Consider the following 18,251-nt stretch of genomic DNA (forward strand, 5'->3'; position numbering starts at 1 on the left):
CTGAATACTTGTGGTACGTTTTACTTATTCAAATTCAATTTTTTAATTTCACTAATATCTTTATTAGTTTGCGAAACTCTACAATGACCTCTACCTTTCTTCACTTTCATATGCCCGAACAATTAAAATCATTTTTTACCGATCGTGTTTTTCTTTGTATTATTATGTCACTACCTGGCATTATCACCGACTAAATCCTCCGCGACCTTATTTACAACATGGACGCCCGAAATGTCAACCATCTTGGGCATCCACGTCGATGGCACTACGCTACCGACTGTCCTACACCCCAAAATCTTGGGTGTGACGTTTGATCAGGATCTACATTTTGGTGAGCAGCATCCGCAATTGTACCGAAAATTCAGAGCCGTAATAAAATCCTCAAAAGCTTGCTGGCAGTACTTGGGGAAAAGAAAAAGAAACGCTCATTACCACATACAAAGCAATTGGCCAGCCGATTGCATGCAACGCGTCGCCAAGCCTAAAATCTATCCACTGGAAAAAGCTACAGGCCTGCCAAAATACTGCTCTCAGAACCGCCACCGGCTGTCTTCTTATGTCCCCAGAACACCATTTACATAATGAGGAGAGAATACTCCCCATCATGAGATGCCAACCAAACAGTTCCTGTTAAATACCCAGAAACCTGGGTATCCCAACAGACATCTGATTTATGAGCCAACACCGCCTAGGGGCTTAAGGAGTCATCTCCGTAAGCATTATGAGGAAATACGGCACCTAAGAACTCAACCGTATGAAGCAAAAAAAACACAAGAAGGTCCTCAGTGAACTCCACAAAAAGGCGGCGGACCATTATGCCAGGAATTGCCCGGTGAATCCAGCACTGCTACAACAACAACAACAACACCGCTGAATCTGAATCGTGTGTGTATGTGAGTTTGTAGCATTATTGTAATGTTGTAACGACGGCCGCCGCACAGTGGCATTTTTGCTTGGTTTAGACGCAAAAAAATTAAAGATTTTCAAGTCATTTTTTTTGTTTTTTGAAATTTGAATGCAGTTTATTTTTAAAATCTCCACAATATAAAAGAGTAATTATCATTTCTTATAATTATTGTTCTTCATTGAATAATCTGCTGTCGAACTGAGAGTTGCTGATGACGCGCTAAGTAGTACAATTTCCAGAATTAAAAAAACGCGTGGTTTAAAATTAACTAAAAATTTGCGGTGAAACAAAAGCTAAAATATTTTTCGGTTATTTAAAATCTACACGTAATTATATTATTTTTTACGAAATTATGAGTTTATGAAAAGAAAAGCCTGCCAAAAGTTTGAACCACGCTGTACCACAATAATTTTTGAATTTCTACAATAACTCAATACTATTGCATATAACTCAAATGATTCTTCATCCCCGTAGGTCCCCCTTTTGATATAATGACGACCACAAAGAGGGAGTTGTATGAGTTGTGGGTTGCAAAACGTGGCCAAAGGAAAAGGATAAAGCCGTTTTAGGCTACGTGTGTACTGTGTTACTGAGGGAGTAAATAGAGACGAGGGATTGTATGATGAATGCTGCAGTAAAGTTTGAATTTTTTAACAAACTTTGTATGAGATGGATTCAAGTGAATTACACCATGGTTAATTTTCTCGGAAATTTTGCTTCGTGGTTTGAAGAAGATAGGAAATTTAAATATAGGTATGTTAAATTGTGAACAAAAGAACACGATAAGGCTATAAGAAAGTTTTTTTTTGGGGTAAATTAAAAATTTTTGGAGGGGGTTTAACCCCCAAACCCCCACCCCCTCTTCGCCTATCCTCACTGAGCGGGGTAGCGCATACAAACATATACACTTTGCTTGAATAAAATATATCCATTTTTCAGTGAGTTATTAATTTTTCGCATCTAAATCATGCAAAAATGGCACTGTGCGCCGTGGTGTGATGTTAGCGTGCTCCACCTACCACACCGAAGGTCCTGGGTTCACGTCTCGGCAAAAACAACATCAAAATTTTAGAAACAAGGTTTTTCAATAAGAAAAAAATGTTTCTAAGCGGGGTCGCCCCTCGGCAATGTTTGGCAAGCACTCCGAGTGCATTTCTGCCATGAAAAGTTCGCAGTGAGAACATCTGCCTTGCAGTTGCCGTTCGGAGTCGGCATAAAAGGAGTAGGTCTCGTCCTGCCAATTTGTGGGAAAAATTAAAAATGAGCACGACGCAAATTAGAAGAGAAGTTCGGCCTAAAATCTTTTCGGAGGTTATCGCGCCTTACATTTATATTTTTTTTAATTACTAGGGGCTCAGGTTTAACTTAGCGTGCAGTGCGGACTATTGACGCCCACAGTCAATGAACTGATTGGACTTTATCAGTATAGCCTCGGATCTGAGAAGACCTACGATAAGAGAATCAACTTTTTGTCGACTTCGATGACTCTGAGTAAAACCACCGACTCCAAAAAGACCGACCTTTTCGGGCCATTCGACGACTTAGATAGACCGACAACTTTTCTTGCAATTTCTTTAGCCTTACGCTCGAGAAGATATGTAATTCTAGCAGCAAATCTATACTTTTAAAATAGTGTACAATCGCTGGTGACTGGATGACGCCGGGGCAAATTTAGCGGGTCTTGCGGTAAATGATAACAAGACACGACTTTCTGTCATCCAAGAAATATTCGATGCACTCGCGTCTTGACAGTCATTTTGAATAATATAAATTCGAAACTCTGAGTGCTTTGTCTATATGAGAACCAGCTGTAACGGATAATAATTCTTGCCAGAAAGGGGTACTTTGCACTGAGTAGGTAATTGTAAAAATAAAGTGCTCTTTCGCCGAACAAAAATTACGCTCTAGAAGTCGCTCATCATACCTGGCGTGAAGTATGGTCCGAAAGCACTTATAGTGTTGAAGGAAAATGGGATGGTGCTGACTGTGCTCAAGAGAAAAGTTTTCCCGAAGATTTATGGTCCTGTTCGTGATGCTAACGACGAGTATCGAAAGAAGTATAAGGATGAGCTAGGATTTACACAGATAAGAAGATAGTGCAGCAAATAAAAACTCAAAGGCTTCGCTGGTCGTGTAATGCACACAAAGAAAAGCAAAAGGATGGCATTGGAAAGTCACAGCGAGGTAATGTAATTAATTTTAAGTAAATGGGGGAAACATAAACAACGCTTAAATATTTGTTGTCAAAGACATGCATATATAAATTTGTCTTATGATATTGTATTAGTGTTTCTTTTACCACCAAATATGTGATGTATATATATATATTTCTTGTTTAAAATAAATAGACTTTCTGAGAATGATGTTAAAATGTCGAATCGCGTAGAAAAAATTTAAACTTTATAGCTTTTCATTTACATTAGAACGGCCGAATAGCTTCTACCCCACAAATCAAATTTATTTTTAAAATTTCGTGCTTTTTTTTTACTACAAATTTTAGGAACGCTTCCTACAATTTTTTGGCGGATTCCAAATTCGGAAACTAACTGGAAAAATTGAAATTATATCTTTTTTTTTTTCGGCTTTTCTAACTACATTTTCTATTTTGAATACCTCTTTTTATTTCGTTTAAAAGTTAGCCGCGGTAAGATAAATCTAAAAATCAGCATAAAGAAACATATTCGCACGGGCGCACAAATTCCTTCAAAAGTCGTGATAATTTTGGTTTATATTTAAGTGGCACGATTTCTTACGTTTCGCTTTGCTGTTGCACTTGCCGATGTGACAATGTCTCCGTTGTTGGTTTTACCTTTATTGTTCTGCTTATGGCATGACATTTGCCATCAGCTACTTAGCAGCTGCTCTGCTATGAAATTTTAGGGCTCCCAGTATTAGTAAGCATTTATGGTAGTCATTTAAGTGGAGATCGCCGTGGTGTGATAGTAGCGTCGTCCGCCTGGGTTCACGTAACGGGCAAAGCAACATCAAAGTTTTAGAAAAAATATTTTTCAATTAGAAGAAAATGTGTCTAAGCGGGGTCGGCAGTGTTTGGTAGGCACTGCGAGTGTATTAATGCTTTGAAAAGCTCTCAGTGAAAATTCATCTGCCTTGCAGATGCCGTTCGGAGTCGACATAAAAGAAGTAGGTCCCGTCCCGCCAATTGGTAGGGAAGTTTGGCCTAAAAAGCTCTTCGGACGTTATCGCGCCTTACATGTATATATACATACTACTACTCATAGTACCTGCTGTTGGGACAATTGTAGTCAACCATAAAAGACATGAAGCAAATTTGGCTTAGATATTTTTTCTATCCCTCGTGAGCAAAGAGTTTCTTTGTTACCCTATGAGTCCTCGATAAAGATATTTGCCACTCATGCGCCGATGGAGCCTCATACTTTATGGGCTTACTTTGATGATGTGCTCTTTTTAACCATATCAAGCTTTTCCTTATTGAGATATAATATTTTTCCTTATTTCAGCGATGAAACAATTTTTGCATTTTTTTGCACTTGTTTCAATATGCAAAACTGTGGCGGCGACTTTTCTAAGATGTGAGCACAAGCACAGTGCAAGCTTTTATCACTCTTTCCGCTATTATTGTATTTACTTTGCGGCCTTTTGCTTGCCTTAACTAGCATAAAAATGGACAAATACCGAATTCCAACAAAATATAAAAATATGTAAGCTCAACACCTACAAGAGACAAGAAATGAACTTTATGCATCCACCAAAAACAATACGGATTACTGTTTATGGCCACGTGTTGCGCATGCGCCAGCGAGTTGCATCTCATGCCTTTCATCTTTACAACAACGATAGCGCAGAACAATAGCGAATAAAATAAGCACAAACATAGATTAAGAAATACAAATGAAAGTAAAACTTCAATGAAACTTTAATAGTTCTGCTTGTTTTTTCTCCTTCATCAGTTGCACGTGCAGGCGTTTCAATGTTGGCTGCTGCATGTTGAGCGCCACCAGCACGACCTAACCAGCAAATGACTTTGGTGGTGTTTGGTGTGAATTGTTTTTGCACGATTTTTTTTCCAGCAGCGTTCGCACTCAAGGCAATCAGTGTAGCGCAATTGTATTTCTTTTTCCTAGTTTCACCCCCAACCTGACAAATAGTTAATATAACTAGCATATTTTAAAAACAACCTGTTGTTGCTTGCTTATGCTTTTGGTATTTTACTTCCTTTATATTAGGTCGGTTGAGTGCTTGTCCGCTTTTCATACAAATCTTACAATCGATTTTTAAGTAACTTCTTATTGAGCTACTAACGTGAAACTTTACACATAGGTTAGAACACTGTGACAATGTAACAAAAGGAAAAAAAATCCGTTAGGTGGCGCACGGATCGAAATAATTAGATAAGAATTTGAAAATTTTCAAACCAGCTTTTAAGAAACGTCTCGATGAGCTAGATACTTGAAATTTCAAACTTAATTCACAGGTCGATGACAGCCATTGACACGATACAAAAATGTCGCTAGGGGGCGCACGGGATAAGATATTTAGAAAAATCGTACGAAACGGAGGGAATTTTGGGTTTGATTTTTATGTAAGTTCCCATTGAGCTACAACTGTAAAACTTCACAGATATGATAAGATGCCGAGAAAATTTAAGAAAAGGAGAAAATAAAAATTTTAAGCACTTCCTTTATATAAATGGACAAAAATCAGCGCAAAATGTCCGCTTATATAAAGACATATTCTTGCTAAACTTTGATTTTTAGATTTTGACATAGACATAGCAAAAATATTTATGATAAGTAAAAGTATAAAGGTGGAGCGCAATTGATTGACTAATAATATCCCCTTTCCTACCAACTTTTATATTTTTACTTCTCGTGAATATTTTTGATATTTCTATGTCAAAATCTAAAAATCAAAATTTAGCAAGAATATATCTTTATACTAGAAGACCCGGCAGACGTTGTCCTGCCCTAAATTTGGCTTATCAGCATACATTTTAATAATCTTTTTCCGTCTGAATCTGCCCTGCCCTCTCTTCACTTTTTCCTAATCCTTTTATTCACTCCTTCTTCAGTCTTTTTCGCTTCATCTATCTCCATCCTCGTCTCATTATATCTCTTTCTCAATCTCCTTCTCCTTATCTCTTTTCTCTTCTCTCAATTTTTCTTATTCTTCTGCATCACTTTTTGCCTGTCCCAGAGGGTGGCATGTATTTTATTCCAGCCCCAGTCCCATTCCGGGTCTCAGTCCCAGTCATTGTCCTTATCCCAGTCCCAGTCCGTCTCGGGATATTATATTACTCTGTACTAAAGCACACATCACCAGCTTTCATTTGATATCCATATTGTATAAACACTGTGTAGGCATTCACTGGCCCACGTTTTGGCCTATATCTCGAGTCCTTAGTCACCCAGGGGTGTGAAAATTACCCTCTACTAAAGCACTCATCAACAGCTTTCATTTGATAACCATATTCTATACACCCATTCTTAAGGTACCCGGGTCCACGTTTTGGCCTATATCTCGAGACCTTAGTCACCCAGGGGTATGAAAATTATCCTCTGCTAAAGCACTAATCCACAGCTTTCATGTGATGTCCACATTCTATACACCCATTCTTGGGGTACCCGAGTCCACGTTTTGGCCTATATCTCGAGACCCAAGTCACCCAGGGGTATGAAAATTACCCTCTACTAAAGCACTCATCGACAGCTTTCATTTGATAAACATATTCTATAAACATACTCTAGGGGTACCCGGGTCCATATCCCGAGACCCTAGTCACTCAGGGGTATGAAAATTACCCTCTACTAAAGCATTCATCAACAGCTTGCATTTGATATCCATATTCTATAAACATATTCTGGGGGTACCCGGGTCCACGTTTTTGCCTATATCTCGAGACCCTAGTCAGTCAGGGGTATGAAAATTACCCTCTACTAAAGGATTCATCAACAGCTTGCATTTGATATCCATATTCTATAAACACATTCTGGGGGTACCCGGGTCCACGTTTTTGCCTATATCTCGAGACCCTAGTCACTCAGGGGTATGAAAATTACCCTCTACTAAAGCACTCATCAACAGCTTTCATTTGATATCAATATTCTATAAACACATCCTAGGAGTACCCAGGTCCTCGTTTTGGCCTATATCTCGAGACCCAAGTCACCCAGGGGTATGAAAATTACCCTCTACTAAAGCAGTCATCGACAGCTTTCATTTGATAAACATATTCTATAAACGAACTCTAGGGGTACCCGGGTCCATATCCCGAGACCCTAGTCACTCAGGGGTATGAAAATTACCCTCTACTAAAGGATTCATCAACAGCTTGCATTTGATATCCATATTCTATAAACACACTCTAGGGGTACCCGGGTCCACGTTTTGGCCTATATCTCGAGACCCTAGTCACCCAGTCACCTATCCTATATTTCAAGTTAGATCAAAATACACACGCGGTGCAAAACAAATTCAAAATCATTTCAGTAGTTTAGGAGTCCGTTGGCCTCAATTGTGTGACACGTGTTTTTTATATATTAAGAAGAGAAGAAGAAGATAAGGAGACATTTTTCGCTGATTTTTGTCCATTTATATAAAGGAAGTGCTTAAAATTTTTTTATTTTATTTTCGTTTATTTATTTATTTAAAAAACTTTTTTTTGAGCAGCTCAATTGTCGGGGATGTGTACTAACGTTTATACTTTGTGGACAGAACGCTATCTGAAATCTGATAAATCACAGCTGCTTTATAAAAAATCACTTCAACAGCCATCGCACTGTTGATGGATGAGTTGTGTATCTATATGTTGGCTGTTGACTTTTCACAAAATTGAATAATCACGCCAAAGTCTTCTTGTTGTCTCTCTATGCATATTTCTATCACACAATATCAATCACCTTTTTCTCTATTAGGTAATCACTTTCGGTACAAAAATGGGTCACTGGGTTGGTGTTGATTGTGAAAGGAAAGTCCCCTAAGCGTTCGCAGTTTTAAAACAATAAAAGTAATAATCGCAAATCTGAAAATAGGGTACTATTACCTATAAATTCCGCCATTTGGCAGAGTGCCAGGTGACCCAGTTCAAAAGTCAGAATTTGAGTAACATGCTATTAGAATGTCCCTCTACAGGGGATTTTTTAAACTAAAAGAGAAACTTTGTTTTCTAATAAAAAGATAAATTTCTAAACAATTTGTTGAAGAATATTTCTCAGAAGAGGATCGTGGTGAGATCGTGGGGCAAACTAAAATACCAAATATTTCGTCTCCTATTCTTTTGTTAAATTGCAGTTTTTAATTATGAACAAGTAAGGAAGGTTAAGTTCGGGTGTAACTGAACATTACATACTCAGTTGAGAGCTAAGGTGACAACACAAGGGAAAATAACCATGTAGGAAAATGAACCGAGGGAAACCCTGGAATGTGTTTGTATGACATGTGTATCAAATGAAAGTCATTAAAGAGTATTTTATGAGGGAGTGGGCCATAGTTCTATAGGTGGACGCCATTTAGGGATATAGCCATAAAGGTGGATCAGGGTTGACTCTAGAATGCGTTTGTACGATATGGGTATCAAAAGAAAGGTGTTAATGAGTAATCCTTAGTTCCATATGTGGACGCCGTTTCGAGATATCGCCACAAAGGTGGACCAGGGGTGACCCTAGAATTTGTTTGTACAATATGGGTATCCAAAGAAAGGTGTTAAAGAGTATTTTAAAAGGGAGTAATCCTTAGTTCCACAGGTGGACGCCGTTTCGAGATACCGCCATAAAGGTGGACCTTGGGTGACTCTAGAATTCGTTTGTGCAATATGGGTATCAAACGAAAGGTGTTAATGAGTATTTTTAAAAGGGAGTGGGCCTTCGTTCTATAGGTGTTTGCCTTTTCGAGATATCGCCATAAAGGTGGACCAGGGGTGACTTTAGAATATGTTTGTACGATATGGGTATCAAATTAAAGGTATTAATGAGAGTTTTAAAAGGGAGTGGTGGTAGTTGTATATGTGAAGGCGTTTTCCAGATATCTACCAAAATGTGGACCAGGGTGACCCAGAACATCATCTGTTGGATACCGCTAATTTATTTATATATGTAATACCTGTCAAGATTTTAAGGGTTTTTTATTTCGCCCTGCAGAACTTTTTCATTTTCTTCTACTTAATATGGTAGGTGTCACAACCATTTTATAAAGTTTTTTTTAAAGTTATAATTCGCGTCAATAAACCAATCCAATTACCTCACCATGTTTCATCCTTTTTTTCGTATTTGGTATAGAATTATGGCATTTTTTTCATTTTTCGTAATTTTCGATATCGAAAAAGTGGGCGTGGTCATAGTCGGATTTCGTTCATTTTTCATACCAAGATAAAGTGAGTTCAGATAAGTACGTGAACTGAGTTTAGTAAAGATATATCTATTTTTGCTCAAGTTATCGTGTTAAGGGCCATGCGGAAGGACAGACGAACGACTGTGTATAAAAACTGGGCGTGGCATCAACCGATTTCGTCCGTGTTCACAGAAAACCGTTAGTATCATAAAATATATGCCCCTACCAAATTTCAAAAGAATTGGTTAATTTTTATTCGACTTATGGCGTTAAAAGTATCCTAGACAAATTAAATGAAAAAGGGCGGAGCCACGCCCATTTTGAAATTTTCTTTTATTTTTGTATTTTGTTGCACCATATCATTACTGGAGTTGAATGTTGACATGATTTACTTATATACTGTAAAGATATTAAATTTTTTGTTAAAATTTTACTTTAAAAAAAAATTTTTTTAAAGTGGGCGTGGTTCTTCTCCGATTTTGCTAATTTTTATTAGGCGTATATATAGTAATAGGAGTAACGTCCCTGCCAAATTTCATCATGATATCTTCAACGACTGACAAATTACAGCTTGCAAAATTTTAAATTACCTTCTTTTAAAAGTGGGCGGTGCCACGCCCGTTGTCCAAAATTTTACTAATTTTCTATTCTGCGTCATAAATTCAACTCATTTACCAAGTTTCGTCGCTTTATCTGTATTTGGTAATGAATTATCGCACTTTTTCGGTTTTTCGAAATTTTCGATATCGAAAAAGTGGGCGTGGTTATAGTCCGATATCGTTCATTTTAAATAGCGATCTGAGATGAGTGCTCAGGAACCTACATACCAAATTTCGTCAAGATACCTCAAAATTTACTCAAGTTATCGTGTTAATGGACGGACGGACGGACGGACGGACATAGCTCAATCAAATTTTTTTTCGATCCTGATTATTTTGATATATGGTAGTCTATATCTATCTCGATTCCTTTATATATGTACAACCAACCGTTATCCAATCAAACTTAATATACTCTGTGAGCTCTGCTCAACTGAGTATAAAAACATTGGAAAAGTACCAAAGAATGAGAAAAATAATTTCACTGCAAAAGTTGAAAGCACCCATAGCCAAAAAAAATGTCGAAATCTTCTTCTCAGTCTTTACATGTATGAATAGTTCACGGTTGACAACTTTTGTTATTCGGATGGCGCTAGTCGCCCAAGATGCCGTTCTCCATAAATATACGTGTAGATTGCTTTTAACATATCATTATGAAAACATATATTGTGACGCCGCGATAAGTGTGGGATTAATGAGGCAATATCAATAGAATATAGGTTCTACTTGTTCAAGTTACTAACATTTCGTCTGAGTGACAAACATCGATATGTTGAAAGTGCTTACGATGCACCGTGATGTTTTAAATGTAACCAAAAGGAACACGATTTTTTATTTTTTTTTTAATGCAAATACAAAACACCACCCTCTGGGACTTGCAATAAGGGATGGAGAAGTATGAGAAGAACAAGAGAGAAGAGAAAATAGGGAAGGAGGAAGAGACTGAGAAAGAGACTAACTGTGGCATACTTAGAGACATAAGGAGAGATGAAGCGAAATAGGAGTGTGGGAAAAAGACGCAGAAAAGGAGAAATACAGAGGAGGAGGAGTGAATAAAAGTATCATGAAGAAGAAGAGAGGGGTGGCGGGAAGAGTTGGACGTCAAAAGCTTCTTAAAATGTATGCAGATAGACAAGATCAAAAATCAATACGAATTATAAACTAAACTTCGCCTAATTAAATATTATTTGGCCTCAAAACAGCACACTTAAAAAAATTCAGAGAGCTCTGAACATTGTGAATACATACATACAAGTATATTCCTCCATTGCCATACCTACTTGTCAAATAATGGCTAAAAGGGAGAACGGCTGTTGCGAATGGCCAGTGAAGGAAAGGAAGGTTTATTTTTTGCCCGCGGTTATTAAATTTAATTGCCGTGAACTGCTCATTTGTGTTTCACATCAACTTTTCTTTTAAATGTGTATACAGAAAATCAGACTACATATTAATATTAACTTCTAAAATTTAGTTAGTAGATTAAATGTAAGCAGCCAGTTAAGCAAACCTTATAAAATATGTAAATAATGCAATATACCAGTCGTGTACAAAAATGTTTGAAAAACACTATTGAGCAAATGATTTAAGTAATCGAACAGCGATTGAACAGGTGATCGAGGCTGTTTACTATTGTGAACGTTTTTTCAAACATTCGCCACTTGTGTGACTTCACAATGGCTCTGATTTAAAAGATCGCAAATTTGGAAAAAAAAAGTTTTCGAGTTTTCAAATTGCTTGAACTTTTGGGACTAATTTGAATTGCTTCAGTTATGAAATTTGCAGAAATTCATCCTTTAATCATGAAAATTAAAGCAAGAAAAATTTAATTAAGGAAATTTTATAAAAATTGCCATGTTTTGGCGCTTACGTTGAGTCAACGGCTGACTTTGAATACACACGTCTTATTCTCAATCCACCGTCAATGCAACGGAAATACCAAAGTAACGAAAAAGGAATTCAAAAACTTAAATTTGTCTAGCTTTATCACTTTATTTCTTTTAAACTTTTCATTTTTGCTCCAATTGATTCTGGTTTCAATTAACTTTATTAAATTTTCAATAATATTTGCTGTCTCCAATAAAGGCACTTCTTATTTACATTTTTTTGGATGACAAAAAATTAAAATTTCAGTTTTGTTTTTTGCGTTTGATGTGACAGGAAAGCTTTCAACGTGCGTTATTTCAAAGTGCCACCAGCGCCAAAACGACGCAAAAGTCGAATGTGTTTGGGCCTTAACAATCTATAGGTCGAGATAAGTTTCTTGACACGGCTTTCTTGTCTACCTTAAGGCATTGTCTAAAAGATACTGCATTTAGGAAAAAAATGTGGGTATCTAATCAAAGGTTTGAGTTACGAGAGCCCAATACTGCGTTCATGTATATTGTCAAGAATATTCGTTTTCCTCTAAATACAAGTGCATACATACATATGTACGTCTGTTTAGTTTCCTTTGTACTTAAGAATGCGCTGATTTATAAACGAACCCATTAAAAGCATTTTGCACCACCTGCCGCTATTCTACCAGTAATTTAGCTATTTTATGGTTTTCTAATTGTCATCGCTTCCAACTCCATTACACAGCGCACGAACAACATAAAAGGTTTCGCAAAACAAAAAATTTACATGCCAACAAATATTGAATACTGTACTTATTTTTTATGATACAAAACCACTCATCGCATAACCTTGAATGACCTCCACAGCAGCCACCAACGCCTGCAGTAATTTTTATAATGACGACTAAATACTCGTACACTTAAGTTGCAACATTGAAAATGTAAGATTTCATTCATAAAATTAACAGCGGGCAGTATTTATAAAACAAAAAACGAAATACGAAGTAACAACAACAACAAAGCAAATAACTACTATTCAGCTGGTCTATAGTAACAAACACAAAACAGCAGCAACAGCAGCGTCAACGTAAAAAAAATTAAATTGCTGCTGCCGTTGATCGTCAAGCACTTATGAATGCGCTACCCCGCCGACGCCGATCGCAGATTGCGGGTTGCATGTTTGCAGACCGTTCATTTGAGTTTCGCCCGCACCGATTTTTCCTCCGATTTTTTTTTAATTTGTTTTTGCTCAATTGTACTTTAAGGTGCTTGTTCTTGTTTCCTTGCCGAGGATAACGTGCCACTGATGAGCCTTCGGACAGACTGTTGCACGATGAAAACTTTTTTCACTCGATTTGTATGTGTATGTGTGTGCGCAAGTGCTTGTGCTACTATGCAATTTTAAATAATCGCTGTTGTTGTATTTTTATGTTGTGCTTTTTTTTTTTTTTGTTATATCGATGGTGGCAGCGGGTGGCACATCTGCACTCAATGCGGTGCATCTGTGAATCGACCGATCTAAAGCTTTGCAATTATAACGATCAGATGTGGAATGTGGTAAAATTATGCTTGTAGTTGTTTTTGTTGTTATTATTGTAATTGGCATTGCGACGTTAGCGGCCCTTTTGCCTGAACACGCACACTTTCTCCTTGAACAGCGTTGCAACTCAACGTTGCATGCGGCAAATTGTTGCTGGCGAATGGTTGATAGGTAGTAAATGAACTGGCGCAGGTCGTTTGGCAGCAGGTAGCTGGTAGTCGGTACTTTTTCTGTTGCCTCGTAATTTTAGTGCAATCATCATTATCGCTGCAAACTGGCAGTAAGCGTATACTTCGAAGCGTTGTAAGCAACAACAAAAAAACAACATAAAAATTGAAATTGAAGAGGGTGCACCACAGTTGGCGTTGATCGAATGTGAACAGTGGCAGTGCGCGCGAGACATGAAGTTTGCTGCGCTTACAACAAAAACAAATTTAATAAAGCAAGAAAACGAAAAAAGATTTAAAATCTGTAGCAACGGCCGGCCAACAGAGCACGCCCGCGCTCATCTTCTCAGAATTTTTTTTACTGCTACATACTCTCAACATGCGAACCTTGTTTTTGTTGGATTGAGGTACGTTTGAATTTTTGTATCTTTTACTATCAGATGCAGTAGCAACAAGAATCAGCAAGTAAGTATGTAATCACTACTGCACTATTAAGACCAATTTAGTAAACAAAAAAAAAAAAAAGGAAATTGCCAATGTTTTACGAGTTTTTATTGCGTTAGCCCACTGCGCGGAATTCGCCTGCGGCAATATCTCATTCTCTGCGGTCGCTGATAAAAAAGCAGTTGCTTTTCTCTGTAACGTAAGGTAGATCCTTCGTGGAATATCTCAGAGCCTATATCTTGTCGCGACCATGGCCTTTATTGAGTGTATTTATCTAGATATAGTGTCTAAAACGTACTTGCGAAATGCTAATCAATTTCAAAAAAGGCACCCATAGCAAATTCTCTGTACCCTAGGGATATAGGGGTCAATAGCATATTTGACAATAATTAATCATGAAAGTCGTTTAGTTAATAAAAAAATTAAGAAGCAACCCACTACCAATGGGAAAGAAGTTCGGCCTTAATCTTCCCTGAGGTACATCGATCCAAATTTCTTAAATTTCTTATACCTATATGACACTACTTTATTTGTGGTTGGACTCCAAGCTTAAAATACTGACGAAACTTTATCCAAAATCAAAATGCAAAAACAATTTCCAACGAGAGCAAGGGAGGCCAATGTGCCCACATTGTTGACATGTTATTTTTGACTTTTTTTCATTTCTTTTTTTACCAAATTTTTTCACAATAAAACTAGGAAAATATAGCCGAAAAAACATCGCACGATCGTTTGGTTGTTTTTTTTTTTACAAGAACTTTATTTTTTGTTACATATTTGTGCACAATATTTTCCAAATAAATATAAAATTTTAATTTGTCCGAAAAAATAAAGAAAAACCGACCGGATGCCAAAAAAACCTACCAAAAAACAAGCTGGCTCGTTTGTTTTTAATGAAATAGGTTGTATTTCTCTTGTATTTCGTTTGTTTTTTGAAATATAGTTTACACACTTACACCAGTACTGAAACCGTATTAGGAGGGAGGGCAACAAAAAATATACGAGAAAATACAAGAAAAATTCAGGGAAAATAAAGTTGTGTCATAAGGTATAAATAAAAGAAATGTCATGAGGTAGAAGACTAGGAATCACTCTGCCGCAAGCTTCGGGGTAAGACCGGCACAAGGGTAAGAACTGAGGAAGAACCGAAGTCCCGGATATGTAAGGTCATTTATACGCTACGTACGCAAAACAAAATCTGGGAGTGTACCTATTGAAAAGGTACACTTACAGCGGCGGAGAGTGGTAATTAGTCATTATAATGAGGGCAGGTTTTTGATAGGAGAGGATGCGGATGTTAAACTTGAGAACAATTTCCGAGCTGACAATGAAGTTTTTAGCCCTATTTTGACTATCAGGCTATCCGGAACTAGGGAGAATAACGATTAAGTTGACGGATACCTAAGAATAACTGGTGAACTCTGATTCGATGAGCAGTTGGCAGGTATCTATTCGAACTCTGCCACTTTTGATATCGGAGATGAATCTTGTTATTATCCCACATAGTGGGTGAGATTGGTGGGCAGTAAGCCTGTAGGTAAGTAACGATTTCGGAAATAGTTGGTGAATCAGTCAACGTTAAGTCGATGTTCAATAAACGACCAATTGGCATCCAACTGTTTGGTGGGCCCCATAAATTCAGAAAGCAAAAATTCAGAAACACATTTTTTCAGAAAACATTCGTCAGGACCTTTTTTCAGATAGACAAACTTCAGAGGTCAAAACTCAGAAGTTAAATCTCAGAAGTTAAACTGCAGAAGTCAAATTTCAGAAGTGAAAATTTAGAAGTCAAATTTCAGGAGGAAAAATTCAGAAGTCAAAATTCAGAAAGTAATCAGACGACAGAAAAAACATTAAATTTTTCTCAAAATTCAAAAACGTTTATTTATTTGGAAGGAATTATGTATTAAGAAAAAGTAGTACAATCTAAAATTTTGAATTGTGCGCAACAGCAAGCATGTAATTAATTAATTTTTTCCGCGTTTATCTTTTTCAAATGAATTTACAATTATTGTTGTTATATCGGCCTAATGATTTGTAAGATCCCGGGTTCGAATCGAGCTCAAGGCCTAACAATAATTATTTTATCATTGTTATTGTTATGATACATTTCTTCTTAATTGAAAAAATTTTTAATTAGAATAGAAGAAAGAAAAATATTTAGACAACTGTCAAAGCTCGTTTTACAGATCTATTTCGGGAACTCCTAAATTTAGGCGCCGCTGCTATAACCATTCAGCTATCACAGCGGTTGTTTGTTTGCCTTCATTATTTCTACTTCTACCATGTTCCTTGTCAATTGATATTCACAGCACTCCGACATCTGTTGCAGAATGGATGTGAAAATTGGACTTGTTTCATGGCAATGGTGCCATAATGTCATATTTATTGACACTTTTTCCCCGTGCTGTGGGATGTATTAACAATTTTTGTTGTTTAAATTAAGAAAAAATGTATCATAACCATAACAATGATAAAATAATTATTTCAACTGAGTGCTTCGAACCCGCGATCTTTTCAATTTACAGTATTAAAAAAATTAAGTGTTTATATTTTTTCTTTCGTCTCCGATATGGCCCGCCTCCAGCTGAAAATTGCTGCAGTTTTGTTTCTATTATTGCCTGTACGGTTTTTATTTTATTTATGCAATTAAATATGTTAGGGTGTGTCCCAAACGCACTTCGAATGACGTTGTGCCACCTTTCGGTGGAATTATTTGTACGGATTTCACCCAATTTGGTGATATTGTACATATTTCATAATTCGATTGAATATAACGCCTTCTTTCGACGTTTCTATGTTCCAGGCTGAAAAAAAATTCAGAAGTAAAATTTCAGAAGTCAAAATTCAGAAAGTAATCAGACAGCAAAAAATATAAAATTTTGCGCAAAATGTAATGTTTTTTGCTGTCTGATTACTTTCTGAATTTGGCTTCCGAATTTTGACTTCGGAAATTTGATTTCTGAATTTTTGTTTCTGAGTTTTGACTTCTGAATTTTGGCTTTCTGAAAAAAGGGTTCTGACTAATGTTTACTGAAAAATGTGATTCTGAATTTATGGGCGGAACCCAATTGTTTACCTGCCCTGCGTGTGTGTCTATCGTTTTCTGGCTATTCACTTGTAACAGTGGGGCGGGTATAGTAGTATGTAGAGGTCTGTTGTTGCTGTAAAAGTCGATTGGCTCCGGATAATTTTACTTGTGTTATCACTGAAGAAGGAATTACACATTTGACCGTTTCTACCATCTTCAGTTAGTCACTTATCTATAAGTTATCAAAATTACAATTTCCACCATGATAACACAAGCATCGACTGTCAATTAAGTGCAAGGAAAGAGTGTAAACAAAAGTCAGCTGTTTTTGCTAGTTTTTGCGTATTCACAACATAGTTTAACTATTTATTCTACAAAATATTCACAAAAAACGAAAATGACAAATGAATAATTGCTTCCCTCCAGTTAGCCGGCGAAAGAAATTTGAAAATGGAATGATTTGTATGAATTATTGTACTGCCGTTCGCAGCAAAAAGACAGTAAAGCTCACTGCGAGACTTACCAGCGCATAATAAATAAAACGAACCACTTTAGAATATTCAATTAATTTATTGTAGTTTAATTAGCATTTCTTAATTTTCAGAGGGAATTTAAATTTTTTTTACGTTCCCAATTTTCTATGCATTTTTTTTTTCTTTGTTTACATTATTCATTTTTTCTTATTTCTTAGAGTTTTTAATGTAGTCACCTGGAAAATGTTTAAGGAATAACGATATGGGTTTAATTAGTTAAGATGTTAATTTATTTTTTATTAAAATTTTATTTATATGGTATTTTAATAAGATTGTAAATTTGCTTGCTTTTGGTTTTGGTATTTAGTAATTTATTGCTTATTTAGATTACGAATAGCTTTCTTCTTTTCGAAATAAATTTTATACCAATTTGATTTGTGTTTTATTTTCGTGCGTTTTTTGATTCGAGTACTTTAAGATTCGCATGCAATTTAAAATATGTATGCACTACTTTTCTTTTTTCTTATATATGAAATTCATTGGCAGCTCTTACTACGGCTGTAAAAATTTAAAAATATAACAAATAGTGAAAAAAATAATTTTCTGTACTTTTATAAATTTTATATTTGAATGTAGATTTCATCTATCATTTCATCTATCATCTATAAAACTGATCATCTATCATCTACTGATTTTAATTTATAAAAAATTTTACTAAAAGTGTTAGAACGTGCAGAAGTTATTATAAATTTTATCTAAGAAAATTACTTAAATAAATTTGATATAAATAAATTTTAATAAACTAAACTTTCTTATAAATTATGTTTGAACTAAAATATTAAGCTTTATAATTTGAGACAAAAATTTGGTTCATTAGTAATATCACAATTTGAATTGATTACGCTAATCTTATATATTTAAAAATTGGCTTGAAGGATTACGATTTTTTTT

The sequence above is a fragment of the Eurosta solidaginis genome, chromosome 5 (assembly GCF_040869045.1).
Source record: "Eurosta solidaginis isolate ZX-2024a chromosome 5, ASM4086904v1, whole genome shotgun sequence".
Lineage (NCBI taxonomy): Eukaryota > Metazoa > Arthropoda > Insecta > Diptera > Tephritidae > Eurosta > Eurosta solidaginis.